Here is a 23,939-nt window from a genome sequence, read left to right as displayed (position 1 = left end):
CAAGTGAATGAACGAAACTCAGACTTTGTCTACACAAAAACCCTGTATGCATTGCTGAGAGAAGTGTTCGAGGCTTACCTGTCGATGGGCGAGGCAGCTGAATGAGGAACCCTTGTTCCTTATGGTGAAACGATTCACCACCTGCACAAAACCTTAGCCCTGTTAGCAACATGAAAACCCTGGCGTAAATCCATAAAAAGAAACCAGAGCAGAGAAATGAAAAAACATTAACACTCACCCTAGCTGCACTTGGTGTCATGTAAACCTGAGTGCCGTTAACTTCAAGCAGTGATGAGGCCGAGTCGAATGGCAGGAGCTGCATGTCAGAGGCTAAAGGTCGGTGCAGTGGAATGCAAAAGAATTATCAACAGAGTCAAGCTACAGAGTTGCGGTAAGGCGGAGAAAGTGAAATGAGAATTAAGGTTACCCGGAAGTGTAAAACAGATATATAAATCGCTCCACGTCATTACCGGTTCGTGGCATGGTTTAAACCCTCGATCTGCAGGAAACGTTGACAGCCGTTCGATTGCCGGTATCCTTTGGAGAGTTTCGGCGCGAAAAATGACAAGGCCGAGGAGTCAGGGCCGTAGACCTTATTGTGCAGGGCGCACATGGCAGCTTGCCATCTGCCCTTCATCTCTCCAAATGGACGACGGAAACGCCTACACCTGGATCGAGGTTATGAACGCCGGACAGACTATCAACCCCGATCTCTCGGGATATGTAAATCTGAGTGGTATAGTTGTGCTCATAAATATGCTATTAACACTGTCAGTGCCACTATACAACTAACGGGTTCCCGGGCTAACACTATCAATACCATTACGATGTTATAGGTATACGTAAACAGTCAACGCATATTCCATAAGCTCTCGTTTGGTGTATAAAGCCTTCACTTCCATATGACTGTTGTGTAACTTAGATTTTGTATCATTAAAGCCGTGATTATGATTAAGGTAATGATGCATATGTGAATATGAAAATAAGAACCATATATTGAATCAATGATTATGTTTAAGGTAATAATGCTTATGTGATTATGAATGTAATAACCATATGTAGAAGAGTTATTATTGCTGTATTATAACAAAAAAAAAAATTATTTGTGGGAAGCGTGACAGAAGACATCAACCATTTAGGCAATATGTGGAGATGATTAGTAAATTGTTCTGTTTATTCTATTGGAACAGTGCATCACAATAGATCTGATCAAATATTGAAATTGTTACTTTGAATTTAATTCCTTTTAGATCTCAAATTATTTATTTATTTTGTGTATCCTTACAAATAAATTAGCTAAAATGTGAGGAATATAGAATGAAAATAAATACACATAACAACCAAGATAGGCACAAAATTTTCCCTAGGAAACCTTTACAAAAGAAAACCTAGCTAGAATGTGAGGTTGTTTTGCTCTCTATTCTCTTTAAGTATCGAAAAATATATACAGACAAAGAAAGAGGTGCTCTCTATTGAGTTACCTAACACATATGACTTATAAAGTTGGTACAAAATATTAACCCTTTTTATTTTTTTTCTCTAACGTCCCACTCTCAGTTGCTTAGCTTAAGTACAAAAAAAAATACAATAGCATCTAATGGAACCCCTACTTCTCCTAGTGGCTTAGTATTTCACACAACCCAATAGCTAGCTAGAGGTAAGGTTTGACTCCCTCAAACCTCAACTAGAGTTAAAATTTTGGACCTTCTAGACACTTTTTGATAGTCCACACATGGTAGCCCCATATGCATGAGTAAAGGCTAATGTGACATCCATTTGTACCATGGTGTTCTGTCTAATAGATCAACTTGAAGGAGGCATATATTTTGCATATGAACTTTGAGCACCAGAGGGTCTCGCTCAAGCAAGAGTTTTTTGACCCCCCAAAAAAAAGATTTTAATGCCTCAAAATGGATCTGGAAGGTTCGAGACCCCAATTTTTCAAACTCGTATCTATTAATAAAAATGAACTTGCAAGTTGATTCCTCTAATTTTTCCACTCTTAAAGCATTGATATATAAGACAAATAATATAATAATCCAATCTAGATTAGGAGAAATTATAAATGAGAAATAGTATTGCAATTCCCTAAAGTACATGTGAGGAAATCCAAATTGGAAGAAACTTACCCCTCTAATGATAATAAACATATGAGAAGATAGAAAAATAAGTATAAATAAATGAGGGTTCTAAGAAATGAATTATGATAACCTATTGCAGTACTCATAACCACAACCAATCTAGAACGATGGGATGAACATAACAGGGTAATAAATAGATACATAAATTGAATATGTGGGGGTTTCTCAAAGAAGTGGAAGAAATCAAGTAAAATGTGATGCAATCTTTTGGAATTAGGGAATAGTCATGATGAAATTTAACTTAGCACTCCAGCGATATCTTATAAATGAAAAATCATGTGGCAAGCGGTTGTGGAATCACATAAGTTATGTGTGGCAAAGGAAATAAACTATGTCGACTAATGAGCGAACACCTAGCATGAAGTGCATGAAGGAATGTTGCAAGAAATTCTATGATGATACTTTCAAAAGGAGAATGCATAATTTACAAAACAAGTGAATCAACTAATGGAGCTTTCATGAAAATGATGGCCCCAAAAGTGGTAATGGGGCTATCAGGAACACTTTCCCACAAGAATGTGTGCTTATTCCTAAGAATGCATATGTGTTCCTAGGCATTTAGGCTTGGCAAGGCCTAGGCTACCAACCACGACACCAATATGTGCATTCTTAGGAAATCTCATTATGTAACTTGAAAACCCTAGTTTTGTGCAATATGAAAACCCCAGATTTGTAGAATTTGAAAATCATAGCAATGTGGAATGTGGAAACTCTAACATACTGAGTTTAAATTTGAGTACATAATTAGACATTGTAAGTAAACTCACCATACTGACCTTATATTGAAAGTTAATGTCTGTTGATGTATATTGAAGTGGAATTGTTGTTTATACCATTATGACTAATTTATACCCAACCCTTCCATTCACATTTTCCTATTTTCTTCCCTCACTATTTTTATTCCCCCACCCCACTTTCTCATTTTCCCACTGACACTTCATTGACTCTCATTGAAGCAGTTCTATGAGCTTTCTTATCAATGGAGGCATTCACATTAAAATAGTGAATATTTAAGTACGTCAAATATATTTTATTGTAGTGTGTGAATATTATAAAGATTATATATAATGAATATTAATACAAATAAAATAAAATTTGCCTTTTTTATTTATTTTAAGAAAATTGAAATGAAAACTCTCCAAACATGTTCACGTATAAAAATGTATATAAAAAAGCTTAAACTAGTTCTAATTCTATAAAAAACAAAATCAAATTGAGCTCTTGGTTCCTTTACCTTAGCATATAGCTTCACAATAAATGACTTGATTTCATCCCCAAGTCTGTTAAGGTTAGTGTTAGAATGTACCTTGTCAATGACGTTAGTGTGCATCTTATATTCCATCACTGGATCCTATAGTACACCGAGACATTACCCTTTAGATTTACATTCTAGAAACATGTACAACTCATTAGGTTCATAGCTATCTAATAACTACCATTTAAATTTTCCCTAGAAAACATATTTCTCATACAATCTAGGAGATAATTGAAATGAACACTCCGTAGGCTCACCATTTCAAAATTAGAAGGAATACTATTTTAACTCATTACAGGAATAATCGACCCTATGAATGAAACCTTGAGTCTTAGTAGAAACTTTATGGATTGATGCAAATCTCATGCTCTTCAATAGTCATTAATATAGTATTGATACTAATAAATTTGAATATCTTTAGTCATAACAAAAATAGTATGCTTTGCCTCACAATCAAAACAATGTTGAGGAATCCCAATATGTGAATCATTAGTGCTTCTACCACCCTCACACTTTTGGTTCTTTTGCCTCCTTTAGTGTCTCCAACTTCGAAAAAAGAGAATTGAGCAAATACGTGTGTTAAGTTACCAAACTCCTATTTCATTGTGACATTTCCCTAACATGTAAAAAAAACACGAGCTAGTTTAGCATTGCCATAACATGTAAAAATAATGGAGCGATCTCACTTTAGAATGTAATGGACAAAAATGATTGATTTCAATTATTTAGAAATAATAAAGTAGGGTTTCTAGTTGGATGATTTTGGCTATCTTCTAGTATTATGTATCTTTATTAAAGCTCAAATTCAACAACTTTAGAGAATTTGTAAGTGATTTTCATAGAACTTGGATAGTTGAATTCCACAAATGACATATAAGATGGAAAATGGTTGGTTCACACTATTATGCACATGAACAGTCACACATTATTTGTTTATGATATGTAACCATTTCTAATCAACTTGCATGCCAAAGGTAATAAGACTAGTTTTGATGCAATTGGACAAAGGTAGGTATTATCACAGTGATAACCATTGCATACATATTTGAGATCGACACTTAGCAACACCAAAGAAAAGTATCTCAAACATATAAGGTAGTAATGGTTGGTTAATTATCAAACTTTTATGTACATGAAAAATTACACATTGATCACATATGGTATAAAACCATTTCTACTCATATTCTGTGGCATAAACACCATAGATTATTTACACATCAATTAATTATTTCACCCCATTATTCAAAGAAGTAGGGACTAGTTTCTTTGGAGCTATCTCCATTGTTCTTCTAATTTTTTTCCATATTCTTGAAGAGAGCAACTTATAGTCATTGAAAAAAGTTAAATATAATAAACTAAAAAACATATATAAATTATGGTTATATATTTTAATATAGTTTGAATAGATCTATGCAATAAACTATTATATTATAATTTAATTTAATTTTAAACTAATTGACATTGTTTATTGTAAAATTAAATATTAAAAAAAAATAAAAAAAAATCTAAGTAATTAAAAATGTTGTGTATTAGAACAATCAGGAAAATTTTGGAACACAACTTAATAGCCAAATTTGAAATCATAACACAACTTAAAAGCTAAATTTGAAATTATATATTAATTGATTTATGGAGAAAAAAACTAAATTTAGAATTATATTTTAATTGATTTAAAAATTTTAAAAATTAAAATTTACTGAACAATGAATTGATTGAATATTTTGTATTATAATATAAAACATTAAGTGATTTTCAATGGATAAATAATATAAAAAATAGAGTTTTACTTCAAAAAATAGAGTTTCCAAATTCTCTGAAAAAAAATTGAAAGTTAAGTTAATGTTGTGTATTAGAAATATTAAGATAGTTTTGGAACACAACTTAAAATTTAAATTTGAAATTATATATTAATTGATTTAGAGAGGGAAAGAATTAAATTTGGAATATTGTTCTAATTGATTTAAAATTAAAAAAAAATTACTAAATAATAAGTCGATTGAATATTTTGTATTATAATACAAAATAATAAGGGTTTTTCAATGGATAAATAATATAAAAATTAGAATTTTGCTTCAAAAAATAAAGTTTCCAATTTCTCTAAAAGACTTGAAACAAAACAATTTGGAAAAACCTCAAACACTAACAATAGATAAATGCATGCTGGTTGTTGGCTTCCTCTTGATTCTTTCATGTGGCCTGAAAGTTCTAGTCCATAAGCATCATTTACTAATTATCATGTTGTTGTTGGGCAATTTCTTCATTTTTAATTTCATCAACAACTAATTTAACTAGATTCAAAACCATATGATAAATAGCAATACACCTAGCTTGAAAAGATTGTGTTTGCCTCTTCTAACCATACATATTTTCCATGATGAATGCATATTTAGTATCTCTAATTTCTTCATGATAGTGCATCCTACCATTCACATAGAAAATTGAACTCCTATTCTCTTCAATAAGACTTTCCTCTCTTCTCACAACTCCATGGATATTAGTGGCTTGACGTAGTCTCAAAATGTGAATTATGTTCCATTCTGGAATCATTAGAGAACAACCACAAATTCCATCTTCCAATTCTCATGCATTTAATGAGTAGACATTTTCCTACATCCTTTCAAACAAATGGTAGCTGAGTAAAATACCTTCAAAATCAAAGTTTGTCCTCATAAATTTGGACACTAAATTTATGTTTTTCCATGTGAATAGAGGTGCTTTATAAGGTCTTCAAAAGAAGAAACTGAGAAAATTTATCCAAGCAATTCCAATAGGAAAAAACCACAAGGTTCAACAAGCCACTAAATGAGCTACTCAAGTGAATTGTGATCCCAAAAACATAACCTTGTTGAGCATTCAAGGTCATAGGAAAGAAAGTACTAATTCAAATGGTTTTGAAATAGAGCAATTCACCACAATGCAAGAAACCATAAAGCCTCCCCTATAAGCATTCCATGATAACCCTAAAAAACCGTTATGCCAACTGCTGGAGCACTAAAGTCACTTCTTAAATAATTACTCTACTTCAACATCAAATCATAAGTCTGTGAAGTTACTACTAAGGTAATGTTCATGGAATGTTGACTTCCCTTGTTCCTTGCCACTTGAATTGCCACTTGGTTTTCATGAAAATCATACTCATAACTATGTCTTGAAAATTTAAAAAATATGAAAAAGTGAAGTCTTTATAACCCTTACAAATTTACTATCTTCAAAGAGGATGAACTAGTCACCCATTCCACTTGGTTTTTATGAAAGCATACTAACTATGGTTTGAAGAGCTAAGAAGTAGGGAACTATGATACTTTTATAATTCCTACAAGTTTGCCATCATTTAGAGAAGAGGAACTATCAATTTGATTATTACAACCCAATCCTAATATCAAATACACTCTTGATATGTCTTGTAGAGAGCAGTTTAAATCTTTGGAAAAGAGCCACAATCTAACTTGGCTAACTAGAACTCATTCAAAGGTTGTTTCTTGATTTTATTAAAGATAAAAAAACCTCTTTAGCCTACCATGGGTAAAAATGATATATAATTAAAAAAATTACTTATCTAAAAATTAATAAAACTTTTTATATCATAATTTAAAATATTCTGTAATTTACAATTTAATTCACAATTTAATGTAAATTTAACTCACCAACATAATTTATATAATCCAAAATTAAATAAAAATAAAACTATAATATGATCCAAAATTAAAAGTAATTGAATTCTCAAATATACTATAATATAGATGTATTAATTTATAAAGAAACTAAAATTATTATTTTACAATATTTATGAATTAGGATATCATTTATGTTCAAAACTAATAGAATAAGTGAATGGTGGAAATTTGATACTTTTTATTGAAACATTCATTTTATAATATATATAAATTTGTGTACATTTATAGTCAAATATGTAAGAATTAATATAATTTTTATTTAGTTTAGTAAAAATTTGTAAATGGAATTGATATGAGTGATCTTATGGCATAATACTTGCTAAGATTTTGCAAATGGGTAGTAAGCTAAGTGGACTTGATTGTGGAGAAAAGTGATAATTAAGGGTGCATGAATTGTTAGAGACTTCCGATGAATCACCTCCTTGGAAATCCTGATTATAAACTACCACAATTGTGAATTGTTCAATAATGGGAAAAAAAACTCATATTCAAAACTAAAAAAAAACACACATTCCTAATTTTATTATAAAAATAAATATTAAAATGAATGAAGGAATTTTTCACTTTTATTTTTCTTGTCAATCTCCAAGATAAAACATGTATATCTCTATGGACGCTAAAGGCTTCTAGGATGAAACATCCTAAACAACTTCTAAGATGAAACATGAAAATTTGGGGGACTAAAGACTAGATTTGTGGGGACTAAACATTATATCTCTATGGACTCTAAAGTCTTAGAGGATGAAACATGCATAACAACTTCTAAAATGAAACATGCAGATTTAGGAGACTAATGTCTGTATGTATATTTCATAAAAAGTGTAGATCTTTATGCACCAAAAGTAAACTAATATACCATTTGTTGTATCAAACCTAAATTATTTACAAACATAAAATTGATGAAATTAAATATCTCTAAAAAAATCCACAAATATAATCCAATTTACTCATTTAAATAGTTACCCAACTATCCTTGAAAACTTGCTTATTTTTCAACTATAAAAATGATCACACTACCCAGAAAATTGGGCACTCACAGAAAACTTGATCATAGAATTATTCCTACAATCTTTTTAAAGTAAATACCTTTGCTATTCTAAAGATAGTAATGGTGGAGTTAAATAAATAACCATGGAGAGGGATTGTAATTCTAGAGCTATCAAATAAGCTTTATATTTCTACATGTATCCTCTTCTTTTCAACTTAAGATTGCAGTCACCATGCTTAGAACATACCAATCCCAACCCTTTCCAGAACAGTTCCTTTCCTGTTATTCTTTTAGCTAGATGTACAAGGCAACAATCATATATAATTACGAGAACAAGCCCACAAAGCCTGGAAAGGGCCACAAGAGAAGCCTGGCCTGGAAATGTGTACTGACGTTTCTATCCATGGAGTTACCTTGCTTTATGAACAAAGATGTACTCTGTTTTAGTGCAACCATTTTAAAGATTAAGCAAGAGAACCAGATTGACACCATTCTTAATATACGTGTTTATTCTACTTGAGTTATTGCGTAGATTTTTTATGGATTTGAATTCATATTTCCCTGTGTATTAGTATACCCTTCTGAGGAGTCTTGCACCATAGCTGCTGCTTTGTCCAAAAAGTAGCGCATTGCCCACCAAAAGTAGATATCAAGATATAATTGTTAATTGTGTATACACAAATAGGTTTGGGTTTATAGTTATTTAAGACTGAGAATCTATTAATACTTTTTTATCTTTTTGGAATAACAGTCTTAACCATAAAATGATTTTAAAATCTGGAACTTGCTGAAAATTATTTGTGTGGGATAGCGTAGTTTGCCCTGATTTAATTGACTCCATATAGTGGTTCTTGTAAAGCAACTGGTTATTGGAAGGCATGCTGATGTTTCTTTTTCTTGTAATACAGATTACAGTGCGAGCAATCTGAGTGATGGGGCTGCTTGCAAGAAGCTTGTGCTTGTAAAATGGTATCCCACCGAAAAAGACAACGGTGGCTATATCCATGGCCATGATGAGAATCCACATTAATCAGGAGGCTTCAGAGTTGAGAGATACACCACCAGAGTTAGCAAAACTAGTTCCTGAAACAATAATTTATGCAACATTGTAAATCATCATCATCAAGGAGATTACATAATGAGGAAAAATACATACAAGCTCATATTCAGAAGAATCAGTAAAAATACATACAAGATCATGTTCAGAAGAAAGAGGAAAAATACACCCATAATTAACAGACAATCCATACCAAAATATTGTATATTCAGTGGCCCTAAACAAAAGGATACCTACTGCAATTTCGACAACCTTTATAGCTTCGTTTTTTTGCTTTGATCCCCTGCCAAATCAGACAGCTTTCATAATTATTAGGTGGCCCTAAACAAAAGGAAACCTACTGCAATTTCGACAACTTTTATAGCTTCGTTTTTTTGCTTTGATCCTCTGCCAAATCAGACAGCTTTCTTAATTATTGATGGCTTCCTCTGGCCCTACCGTAAACCTAGATGGCTTCCTCTGCCTCTAGCGGAAATCGGGTGTGAGCTTGGGTATTTTGGTATGCAAACTGGGCGAGCTATGGGGAATGGGGGTGATTGGGAAGAAATACCACAGACACAACTTCCATAATTCAGAATAGTTTCCTCTGGCCCCGGAATAGCTTCCTTTGTTTCTGACGGCAACTCTCTGAGAGCTGGGTATTTCTGTGTGCGAAATAGACGAGCTGTGGGGAATGGGACAATTGGGGAGAAGGGCGAGCAGTGAAAGAACAGGATAATGGGACAATTGGGCATAAGGATGAGCTGTGGGAGGCAGTTTTAAATTGAGTCTCGAGCGCCTCCGGATACAGGCTCGCCCTAAGTATTCGTTTTTTTTCTGGCTAGGTGAGGTGGGATTAAATCCACCGCTTCTAAAGAAAGCGGCAAAAAGGCCAACCAAAATAAGATATGTAAGTCGTGAACTAGTGTGATCAGGAGCCCTCCACCCGCTTCCACGACTGAGCGCCTGGTCTCATTTTCTTCTCTTTAGCCAGGAGTCGGGAAGTGAATAGGAACATGGCACCTATAGGAGTTACCTAAGCATGCTGTCAAGGAATTACAGGGACACTGTAAGTGCAAGAGAAAGGTTGGTGATATCCTGATTATAGAGCTCTAGCCAAGCTTGCTTGTCGATACGATCTGAATTCAGGGATGTTTGGTACAGAGGGCTTCCTCTTTATAGAAGGACAGGGATAACCCCTGAAAAGGAAGTCTGTTAGCTGGGCATCCCTTAAATCCGCCAGGAAACAAGTCCGGATAGAAACACCTAAAGCGAAGGTAACAATCCAACATCTCCCTATTAAGGGTGGATCGCAGCAGAATCCTACTAGTTAAAGGCAAGAGCTCTGGTCTTATACAAAGAGTATTTTGCTCCGCTACTCTCAATACCATCTCATGCCCTTGTGCGAGGGAACGCATAGGAGAAACAAGCTGCCAGAGAATGGGCTTTGCTTTGGAGGGGATAACATCCTCATCATAGCTTCTTCGGGCAGTAGGAGGTCGAGCTTAGCACAGCGGAAGCCCTAGTATGAAGAGGCCATACGCCAAGCCCAACAAATTGGTGCCGAAAGCGACTATCAGCGGTTGTTGCCGGCTCAGAATCACCTACTGAGAAAGTGGGCGTATTCTCTTTCAACCGGGACGTCGTGCTGCTCATGGCCGTATTCTCTCTGCCTGCCTGGAGTTCATTTAAGTAAACCCCGAAAAAGTATTCCGTGCCCGCCCCAATTTAATTATCTAAATTACATAGAATTTAAATATCTCTAGTATCAATTTATAATAAATATCGAAAATTTAATTTTTAAAATATATTTTAGATTACAAAAATTTAAAAAAATAAAGATTAATTAAATTATATTTTCATGATGGATTATAAAAAAATTAATAAAAGAATTAAGCCGACATAATAAATTAACAATAATCAATAGATCTTAATATCATTATATTTTAGATTACAAAAATTTAAAAAAATAAAGATTAATTAAATTATAATTTTCATTATGGATTAAAAAAAATTAATAAAAGAATTAAGCATATATATATTCAACATAATAAATTAACAATAAGCAACAGATCTTAATATCATAAATATGATAATTGTGAATAATATATTTATTTAATTAAATAAAAAAAAACTTAATTATCTTTCAGATATCTCAACTTTATATTTTTAATTATTACTAAAAATATAAATTGAAAATTAAACCTTCACCATTCATTTAATAATTATTAATAATAAAATTAAAAATTAAAAACTCTATTCAAAATAAACATACATATACACATAAAATATATAAAATATACCATTACTAAAATCAATGGAATAACAACTAAAAATTTCATTGTTCAAGGATTTATATAAGCTCTCTATATTCACCATTTGGTATAAAACCTTAAAAACTAAATAATTTCATCCGATTGACCAAAGTTTAATCTCAGTAGTAGACATTAACCATCATCATCATAACAAAAGATCTTAATTTATTTTGAGATATGTCAATTCTATATTTTTAATTATTATTAAAAGTACAAATCGAAAATTAAATTTTTACCATTCACTTAATAATTAAATAAAAATTTAAAAATTCTATTTAAAATAAACATATACTCATAAAATATACTCATAATCATCATCATCATCATAAAATATACAAATAATTAAAATCAATTAAATAACTATTAAAAAATCGTTCTTCAAAATTTTATATAAGCCCTATTCAATTCCTACTTAAATTTTATAAAAACCATTTTGAAAGTTTGAAATGATAGTATATATCCTACTTAATATATTCAATCCTTCAGTTTAGGACAAGCTTTCCCACTCAAAGAGCTGAAAGATGGCTGTGTGTAGCCAGCTTTATTGAGAATGAAATCTGAGGCGATTTCATATGTAGCTTCAGTTAGATGTATGCCATCCCAATTGGTATATGTTGATGGATTCGAACATGCAACCACCCCTTCTGATCCACATAGACTAAAGGATATTGAAGTTGTAACTACCTCCGCCTCCACAGCAAGATTGAAATATGTTACTAAAACCTGTTCAAACACCGAAAATGTTATTCAGTATAAACATTAGAAATATGTCATGGAGAATATAAAAGTAAATTGAAAGATAATATTTCTCTATAGTAGCTATTCAAATTAATAGTAACAAATTTATATATATAAAAGGTATTAATAAAATTTAGCTACCATACATACCATATGCTGCATGATTTTTGAGTATTTCTAAGGCAATATTATAGTAATCTCCATATACAAGAGTGACATGTGGATATTGGACCCTTAGTTGTTGCAATGTTTCCTGCAACAATGTATTATGATTTTGGGAAAGTTGATTGTAGGATATGAGACAACTATTCTCATCATAATCTTCTTTGATGAGAGATGATCGAACAGTAAGAACTGAGGGTGAACATCCCAATGGTGGAATTCCTTGAACAAAGATATATTGAGCTCCATTTTCTATCAATACCTGCCAAATTCCATCCCGTAGCTTAAATCTTTAATATTTAAAAACAATTTTTTTATATAAAACTTCTATATAAAAACAAAATTTACTCATATAATATAAACTATATTAAAATTTTTTTTATATTTTTAATAATATGAAATATATTAAAATAACTTTTTTTTTTTTCATCTTCTTCTTTTCATTGAATAAAAAATTATATCTTTTTATCTCTTTTATATATATATATACTCTATTCTATTCTTAATACTTTTGTGAATTGATTTACAACATAGCTTAAACATAATATATTTTGTGAATTGAATTACACTCATAGAGAAATGTGAAGGCTAACCGTTAGTGTCTATTTTGCTTTATTGTTTAATATTATTTTTTAATTTCACTTTAATTTTAATATTTATATTACAAAAATTTCAATTTTTATTTTTATTAATTATTTAATTAATTATAAAATTAAAGTTATAACTCTTACTTTTATTTAAATTTAAATTTTAATATTTATATTAATTTTTTTTCAACGGTAACAAAATTAATGATAATCATTACACGCAGAGTACTTTGATCCATCCTGTGATAGGGTTAGAAACCCCGGTGTAAATATAATAAAATAATATTTTGCAAGAGTACATATAATTCGAAAAAATTAGAATAGTCTATTTTTTAACAAGTTAATAGTTAAGATGTCTATATTTTGAGGTTTTTGATATTTATAAATGAATCACACAGCGAAAAAATAGTTAAAATTTTTGAAATAACAAAGCTTTTGAATTCGGCTGATATTATTTTAAAAACTAAATAATATAAAAACAATATAAAAAAGACAGTCCTTTTAAAGCGCTTTTCTTAATTGCTCAATTTAGTTTTTATCAAACTTTTGCTTTAGGGAAAAAAAAAAGAGCGCTGAAACTTTTATGAGAAGAAAGTGGTAAATATCTAAAAAAAAATTAGAAACTATTAAGGTGAGGAAAGGTGCAAGGTCCAAGTTTTAACTTATTCTGAATCAAAATATTATTATATATTGAAATACAATTACCTGTAAAGCATTCTGAATCAAAATATTATTATATATTGAAATACAATTACCTGTAAAGCATTCTGAATTTTTGATATGATGAGAGGAGTGAGGCTTTGTATCTGCTCCAATGGTTTTAGAGTAAAAGTAGAATCTAAATAGTCGTTTGCTCCAATTTCACCCATCACATACAAAGCTTCTGAGAAATGATTCTGGCAAATCTGTCATTCAAATGGAACAAAGTATTACATAAAATTGTATTCAGAATTAAATAAAAAATAATTTTGTATTTACTAATAACATTACCAGAATTTGCTGTGCATGTTGTTTGTTTCAACTCTTGGAACCATCCAACTTGCACATCTAAGGATAATTCTGTTTGAGTAAGTATTAATCTTTCAGTTAAGAATGAAGGGTCCAATGCAGTGGCACCAGCAACAGCACAGTTGACTCCAGATTCCCTCTCACTTAGCGGCAATGTGCCCACTTTAAGATAAGGCTGGAGGAAAGGAAACCCTAATGCAGTCGCTGTACACACAATATAAACATCAATACACAAAATATACATACACAAATATATATATATACACAACACTTATTATGATAATGGAGAGTGTGGCATACCCAAAAAGTCTATGACTAGACGTCCATTTGAACAACGCCCTGTTGGATGGTGAAAAAAGGTTTCCCCGTAGGGAGAAGACCCAATATCACGGAAAACCAAAGGAGATGAAGCCAATCCATTTCCGGTGTCAGTTAATGAATCTCCAAAACTATACATTGCTGTAAAACATGGTGTCGCTTTCACCTGTTTTACCTGACTAATACAAATCATCAGCATCACCAGCCCTAACAACAATCTTGTGCGTCCCCTCATCTTTGCTTAGTGGAAAAATATATCTAAACCTCTCTTATATTGGCCTTGAAACCAATTCACTCTCGATACCTTTAATTGCCTATTCCTCTAGAGCTCATGAAAGAGATGACCTGATCTAAAATTGTGATGGATAGATCTATACTTATAGCTTATTCTATGGATCAATCTATTGTAATTTTGACTCATAAATCTCAAAGTAATAATAAGTTTGCAAGAATGAAACTTCTACAAATAGTTAGCATGCGTGCTAATCACTCAAGTTCACAAGAAGTGCACTTACCAACACTCGAGGTTCACCATGTGTAAACAAATAATGTTTTATTTAATCGGTCATAATTAACATGCGCGCTAATCACTCAAGTTCTTATTTAATTTACCCCAATTCATTGTGAGCATGTTTAATCATAAGTGCACTTACCAGCAGTTGAGGTTCACTCTGTGTAAACAAATAATGTTTTATTTAATTTGTCATCATTCATTGCAAGCATGATTATTCGGAAGTGCACTTACCAATAGTTAGAGTTGAACATGCATAAACAAATTAATGTTTCAAAGTGATATTATAAATTTAATTTATAAATCTTAAAAGTTCTTATATCTAATACATATTATATACTATTTAATATGGTAGTTTAACTTCAATTAAAAGTTAACATGTTTATTGTTTTAATTTTATAATAATATTATATAAAATATTTTCAAAAAATAATAAAAAGTATTATTTGTCATATTATAAATTTAATTTGTAAATCTTAAGAATTTTTATAGCAAGTAAATATATTTAATATTGTAGTTTAACTTCAATTAAAAGTTAACATGTCTAATAATTGTTGTTTTAATTTTATAATAATATTATATAAAATATTTTCAAAAAATAATAAAAAATATTATTTGTGATATTATAAATTTAATTTATAAATCTTAATTTTTTTATATCTAGTATATATATATTTAGCACTTTAGTTTAATTTCAATTAAAAGTTAGCATGTGTAATACTCATAACCATGACTTATTGCTTTAATTTTATAATATATTATATAGAATATTTTCAAAAAAATAATACAAAATATTATTTGGGATATTATAAATTTAATTTATAAATCTTAAGTGACTTATTGCTTTAATTTTATAATATATTATATAGAATATTTTCAAAAAAAAATAATACAAAATATTATTTGGGATATTATAAATTTAATTTATAAATCTTAAGAATTCTTATATGTATTATGTATATTTAGTACTGTAATTCAAATTCAATTAAAAGTTAACAAGTGTAATAATTTTAACTACGAGTTATTGTTTTAATTTTATAATGATATTATATAAAATATAAAATAAAAAAAAAAAAAAAATAACAAATATTATTTATGATAATATAAATTTAATTTATAAATCTTAAGACTTCTTATATCTAGTATACACTATAGTTTAACTTCAATTAAAGGTTAATATGTGTAATACTCATCATCACGAGTTATTGTTTTAATTTTATAGTAATATTATATCGAATATTTTCAAAAAAATAATAAAAAAATATTATTTATGATATTATAAATTTAATTTATAAATCTCAAGAATTCTTATATCTAGTATATATATTTAGCATTGTAATTTAACTTCAATTAAAGGTTAACATAGGTAATACTCTTAACCACTAGTTATTGGCTAACATATTTAATACACTTAACCACGAGTTATTGTTTTAATTTTATAATAATATTATATAACATATTTTAAAAAAGTAATATAAAATATTATTTGCAATATTATATATATAATTTATAAATCTTAAGAATTCTTGTATCTAGTATATATATTTAGCACTATTGTTTGACTTCAATTAAAGGTTAACACTTGTAATACTCTTAATTACGAGTAATACTCTTAAGCACGAGTTATTGTTTTAATTTTAAAATAATATTATATAGAATATTTTCAAAAAAAAACAAAAATTATTATTTACGATATTATAAATTTAATTTATAAATTTTAAGATTACTTATATTTAGTATATATATTTAGCACTGTAGTTTAACTTGAATTGCAGGGTAACATGTGGAATACTCATAATCATAGCCACCTTTTATTGTTTGATTTTTATAATAAACTTATATAGAATATTTTCATGGAAATAATAAAAAATATTATTTTTATATTAGAAATTTAATTTATAAATTTTAAGAATTTTTATATCTAGTTAGTATTGTACTTTAACTTCAATTAAAGTTTAACATGTGTAATAATTGTAACATTATTGTTTTAATTTTATAATAATATTATATAGAATATTTTCAAAAAAATAATAAAAAATATTATTTGTGATATTATAAATTTAATTTGTAAATTTTAAGAATTCTTATATCTAGTTAGCATTGTAGTTTAACTTCAATTAAATGTTAATATGTGTAATAATTGTAAAGCTATTGTTTTAATTTTATATATGGATCACAGAAACCTCAATTCAACAATTATATAGAATATTTTAAAAAACATAAAAAAAAAATTATTAGTTGCGATATTATAAATTTAATTTATAAATATTAAGAATTCTTATATCTATATATCTATATATATAGTTTTATTTCAACTTTAATTAAAGGTTAATATGTGTAATACTCATAACCACCAATTATTATTATTTTAATTTTATAATAATATTATATAGAATATTTAAAAAATTATTTGTGATATTATAAATTTAATTTATAAATCTTAAGAATTCTTATATCTAGTTAGCTTTGTAGAACTTCAATTAAAGATTAACATGTGTAATACTCGTAACCACTAGTTATTGTTTTAATTTTATAATAATATTATAATGAATATTTTCAAGAAAATAATAAAAAATAATATTTGTGATGTCATAAATTAATTTATAAATCTTAAGAATTCTTATATCTAGTTATTATATAGTTTAACTTCAATTAAAGATTAACATGTGTAATACTTAGTTATTGTTTTAATTTTATAATAATATTATATAGAATATTTAAATAAATAAATATATATATATATATATATATATATATATATATATATATATATATATATATATATTATTTGTGACATTATAAACTTAATTTATAAATCTTAAAAAATCTTGTATCTAGTATATATATTTAGAAGTGTCGTTTTAACATGTATAATACTCATTAAAAATGTGTAATATTCTTAACCACCACAAGTTATTGTTTTAATTTTATATTAATACCATATAGAATATTCTCAAAAAAATAATAAAAAATATTATTTGTGATATTATACATTTAATTTATAAATTTTAAGAATTCTTATCTTTAGTTAACACTGTTGTTTAAGTTTAATTAAATGTTAACATGTGTAATATTGATAACCACCAGTTACTATTTTAATTTTATAATAATATTATGTAAAATATTTTCAAAAAAGTAATACAAAATATTATTTATGGTATTATAAATTTAATTTATAAATCTTAATTTTTTTTATATCTGGTATATATATTTAGCATTATAGTTTAACTTCAATTAAAAGTTAACATGTGTAATACTCTTAACCACGAATTATTGTTTTAATTTTATAATAATATTATATAAAATATTTTCAAAAAAAATATTATTTTTCTTATTATAAATTTAATTTATAAATTTTAAAATTTTTTATATCTATAATATATATAAATATATATTTAGCACTGTAGTTTAATTTCAATTAAAAGTTCACATGTGTAATACTAGTAACCACCAATTATTGTTTTAATTTTATAATAATATTATATAAAATATTTAAAAGAAAAAAGAAAATATTATTTTAATTTTGTTACAACATTATTTACTAAAACTAAAAATCAATATAAAAATAAAACAAAAACAGTGCGTTAAAATGAAAACACACATGCGCTACCAAAAAATGGATGAAAAACAGTCCGTATTTGCATAGCTACAACCGTGAAGTAAAAAATGACATTTAATTAAAAAGCAGTGTTAAAATGCAAACAAACATGCACTAAAAAACAATTAATTAAAAGCAGTGCTTTAAAATATAAACATGCATGTGATATCTTTGATGTGAAATAGTTTTATTTTAGTTAAATATACAATATACATATAAACCACTAAAATTATATATAAAGAAATTGTTAAAAATGGTCTTTTCAAAATTCCAAAAAAAATACACTTAAATTAAAAAAGCATTAAATTTGGTAAGAAATTCAGGAAAAATCGTTCTGGTATGCTCAGGAATTTGAAGATTATCGAATAATTTAAAAAATATTAAATTTAATTTTAGAAAAGATTGGTTTTTAAAATAATTAAAGAAAATTAACATTAATTGATTTAAATTTATAAAAATTATTTTATAATTATAAATTGTAAATATTAAACACGGTTTATAATATTTACAAAATATTAAAATTATTTTTATATTAAAATTATAAATTTATTAAATTTAAAATTAAAATTAAAATTATTTTATTTATTTGGTAAATTTTATATATATTAAAAAATAAAAAATATTAAATATTTGAATTTGAATTTTCTTTTACATGATGATTTTAAAATTAACATTTTTTAAATTTCAACACATAATCTAATGCTATACAAAAGAGATGCACAAGTTTCCTTCATATTAGTAAGTAAAATTAACCTATTAAAGAATAACAATGTGGTGAAATGTAAGGATTCCCCTTACGTTGACGGATTGCAATCCAAACAAGGAAATTCCTGTGAAATCCATTTTGAAGGTTGATGAACTTGGGATAATTAAAGAGGATATATGCCCATGTAATATTATTATTTCATGGTTAGTGGAAAGAGTAACATTGTAAGCGTGAAGAGTGGATTTGCTCTGAATCAAAATGAATTTTTTGCTCTGAATCAAAATAAACTTTTGTATTTGGTAGATTATGCAAATTTGGAAGATAAATTCGAAGTATGGAATTTCAATTTCAATAAAATGGTATACATATTAATATATTTTATTATATTTGGTTTTCTTCTTCCAAGAGGTCTCTTCTATTTTTATGAGTATTGGAATTCTTCCACACCAAATTTAACAAATTAGGTGTCTAACATTCCCCAGTTAATCTAAAATGGTGTGTATGAGTCCAAGAAGAGAGATGAAATACAAAGGTGTATAGAAGCTAATTGCTAGATGTGCCTTTGAAATGGTTGACTAAGGAAGACTATAGACAAGATAAGTTAGCAGAAGCCAAAGCCTTCTACCGGTAGTTGTTTAAGGATGACTACCAATTCTGGAACTTGGCTCGAAGCAGTCACTAGAATGATTCTAAATATGGCTACAAGCTAAAGTCTTTTGCAAAGTGGAAGTTCTCCTGGATGATGGCTTAAAGATGACTACAAACGAATGAGATGCATAATAAAAGTCAAAGTCCTCTACATGAAGTGGTTTAAGGAACGCCACCAACCAAATTATGCTAATGGAATATGAGTCTATATCTAGGTACAACTATGACTTTGACACTTTCTGACTCTAGCTCTAGGCTTTGGCAATTGTCTCTAGTTCTAGATGTGGCTCAAGCTTGCTTGGTATATCTTCAAAGCTAGTAGTTGAACATTAATTCCCCCACTATCAGATACAAGGTGGGAAGATGAAGATATATCTACTAGAAGATGTGTCAATACTCAAGAATAAACTCTAAACTATGACCGATATATCTTCTTGGCTATTGAAAACCACTGCAAAGAAGCAATCCATCAAAGGTGAATCTTTTCTCTTATATGAATCTTGTGTTTGGAACATCTATCTAAATGATGAGTATGTTTTCCACAATGCTCATAATGGTGAAGATAAAATCATTGATCTTTCACATGGCCAACCCAATCGCAATGTTTGCGTTAGAGAATTTGAAGTGGTTTTGGAAGAGGAGTAGGATGTGGAGTAGATGAAGATGAACTTTGCTGAAGGAACCCAACACTTTGAAACTAGATTGGTTTGGAATAGATTAGAATGTGAAAGGACACATCCTTTTCATATCCAAGGCTGATTATGTTCTTGTTGCCAATAAGTTCTTCCCAAGGTATAATGAATGGCTTGGGGGGTGCACGATGAACCTTTGCATCTTAATGTAAATATTCTCCTAAACTAGCCTTAATACTATGATGAGGTGTTAGTTGGTGATGAGAATGAACCTCAAACTCAAAAAGGGATTTATTCTGAACATGCACCAGTTCAAAATGTTGATTCCTCTATTGTAGTTCATCTTGTTGGAGTTGAGATTCAATCTCAAGAAACTCAATTTGCTCCCCTGCATCTTATAAATAGGTTTCAACATTAACAAGAGTGGTGTTACTGATTTTGACTATGTTTCCAATAGTATATAGGATTAGGGTGTTTAATAACTCTAATAAATCATTAATTTGAGTCATTTCATAAAAAAATAAGGCTCAACAAATAAAGGGTGTTTGCTTCAACTAAAAATGCACCTATTTATAATGTAAGTTCAACTTATTTTTGAACTATTCTTGATTCTAGAGTTAAATTATTCATGAATGAAAGTCACATCAATAATGCCTCAATGATGCAAATGGATGTCTATGAGTGATATTAATAAGTAATTAGTGTTGAACTACCACTTATTAGCTCCTTCATGCAACAAAGCTGGATGAAACAATTTAACAAAGAATACCACGTGTCTCTTAGACTCCAAACTTCAAATGGAAATGAAAGATGATACAATTGTTGGAAACAAAACAATTGTGTTAAACCTTGATTCAAACTATTGTGTTTACAATATAATAAATTAATTTGCCTTAGTACCTAACATGTGCTTTAAAACCAACCCTGTTTTTTGTAGCCCATTTTTTTTCTAAAACAATTCTACAATTTCTATAATCCCATTCGACAAATGTTGTTCTAGAAAAGATATTTGATCATATTTGTTTTTTTAATACCATTATAAAAAAAGGGATAGAACATAACAAAATTCCACTAGAAATATCATCCATTATATTAACCGCAAATGATTTAGAGATGACTTCTTATCATCCATGAAATGAGACACTCTAAGTTAATAAAAATAGGGAGACCTCAATCTTCCACCTTCAGCATTTATGTCATAAATCCCTGCTAGAGACACCTTCTAAATTCTTATAAACTTCAAATTATTTTATATACTTTTGCTCAAATAAAATTCATGGTTAGAAATGGTTTCAAATATGGATCTTATTTTCTGACAACCATGGCATCTTTGTTAAAGTCTACATTAACAAGTCCAGGAATTATTGGATAAAGGTGTAATTCATCCCTCGACTTCACCATGTGGTTCACCAATTGTATTGTTACCCAAGAAAGATGGAACCTGGTGCATGTGTGTAGATTATCGAGATTTGAATAAGATTACAATAAAGAATCGATACCCACTGCCCAGAATAGATGATTTGCTAGATGAGTTGAAAAATGCAAAATATTTCACTAAATTAGACTTGAGAAGTGGATATCATCAAGTAAGATTAATTAAGGAGGATATTTGGAAGACTGCTTTTAAAACCAAACAAGGATTGTTTGATTGGTTGGTTATGCCTTTCCATCTTTGCAATGCTCTAGCTACATTCATGAGAGTTATGAATGATGTTTTAAGATCATTTCTTGATGAGTTTGTAATTGTCTATTTAGATGATATTTTTATATTCATTTAAATATAAAAATATTAAAGTCTTGTTGTGTAATATGATGGGAATAAAGATATGACCATTCATTTTACGGGCTTCTTTGAAAACTAACTAATTAATGAATAGGGAGAGGTAATTGCTTCCCTTCTTGTAAGTGTAATAGGGTACTGTCCAAGTCCTTGGAAACCTTGTCTTGGTAGGTAGGAATGTATTACTTAGAAGAGAGAATGTTAAAGTTCCTTCCAATAGGACTATCCAAGAATAATAGGCCAAACACAAAATTTGAACACACATGATTCTAATGCAAACAAAGATATGGCCTATCATTGATTGCCTATGGCATTAACTTATGGATATTTCTTGTCATACTAGAGTAACTGGAACCTTCAGGTTTTGTAATATCACTTGTGGATTGAGAGCCTTCAAGGAAACAAGAGAAACACTTGGAATTGATTAGTCTTCCAATTCCAATGCACAATTTTTACTCTTATTTCAAATGTATAAAATACCCAATTCAATCCCTTACACACTAGAGAGAAGGACTACTAAATCTATCACTTGGCAAAGAATACAAGGAATGCAAGCTACAAAAAAGTGGATACAAAGAAAAGTGAGAATAGGGCATTAGGAAGAGGAGATAGTTTTACTGGGAAAGGTGCTTCTATACTCTACATAAATCAATAGGCCTGAGAAACATTGTCAGTGGTGTGTTTCTGTAGGGAGCATAGTGAAAAATGAGAAAAAGTAGGTGTTGTCTACCGAGGCGTGTCAAATTTTGCCAGAATGTCAAAACTTGCGGGAATCTAGGAATTTTTTCCCATCTTTTAATCCCATTTTTTTTATGGTGGACATGGATTTAGAACCATCAAAAACCCATAGGGAACCCAAAATCATAGAGCTTGAGAGTTGTAACCCAGATTTTAAAAATTTTCCACTGTATTTTATCAAAAATTGTGTCAGAATTAGGCTTTATTTTTCGGGAAAATTTGACACCTCGTTAGACTATACACAAAGAGTACAAGAAAAAATAGTGTGCAGATGATAGTCTCATAAAAAATATCTTTTAAAAAAATACTTTAGGAATTTCCTCCTCTTTGGGGCTAACATTACTTACACCATGTGGTAGAGATCTGAATACATGGAAGAAAAATGTTCGAGTGTTATGTGGAGATAATGGAGAATGCTAATGGTCTCCTTGTAAATACTAACATGATAAATTAGGGTTGTTTCAAGGATTTTAGGAAATTCAAAGATGAACCATGTTAGCACCTAAATTTGCCTTAGGCTGAAGGAAGGCAAAAATTAGGGTAACCACAAACCACGCTCAGTTTGGTAGCTAGCCCTACCAGAACAGGAGAGGGTTCTCTCCGAGTCACGCTCAGTGAATATATAAAGCAAAAATGGTCTGAGATGACTTATAATACAATATTTACCTTAGGCTAGTAAGTGAATAGGGATTCTGGAAACAATTTTATGAATGACCGAGCTTCTGAGATGTTATGGGACCGACGCTCAGCAAAGAACAGAGAATTTAATACAAAGGCACAGATTATTCCGTGAGGCAAGGTAGGTGGAAAATGTAACAATTTTAGTTTGAGGTAACGCGGCATGAAAAGAATGCTGAAGAAAGTGAAAAGGGCATAGTGACATGAATCCTTTTCAACAGAAGAGAAACACTGAATATGAAATTTTCCCACAGGCAGAGTAATATAATTGAATTCTACCTAATCTCACTCAGAAAATTTCACTAGAAATGAACATGAATTGAATTATGAAACATAACGAAATACATATGAAAACATAAGAGACACATTTGCTACACTCACAACCACAAGAATCTCATGAAACAGAGCCGCTGCCTTTCATTAATT

The 23,939-nt window shown here is 29.2% G+C and overlaps 1 pseudogene; it reads right to left on the bottom strand.

Annotated features, from left to right (window-relative positions):
• Positions 1-11,883: 11,883 nt before the first annotated feature.
• On the bottom strand, positions 11,884-14,457 carry LOC149201963 (GDSL esterase/lipase At1g28590-like; annotated as a pseudogene).
• Positions 14,458-23,939: the final 9,482 nt, after the last annotated feature.

This window comes from Pinus tabuliformis, chromosome 2_1 (genome assembly GCF_031772625.1).
Source record: "Pinus tabuliformis cultivar Carrire ecotype Pingquan chromosome 2_1, CPIR1, whole genome shotgun sequence".
NCBI classification, from domain to species: Eukaryota; Viridiplantae; Streptophyta; class Pinopsida; order Pinales; family Pinaceae; genus Pinus; species Pinus tabuliformis.
This window is presented reverse-complemented; position numbering and strand designations above follow the sequence as displayed.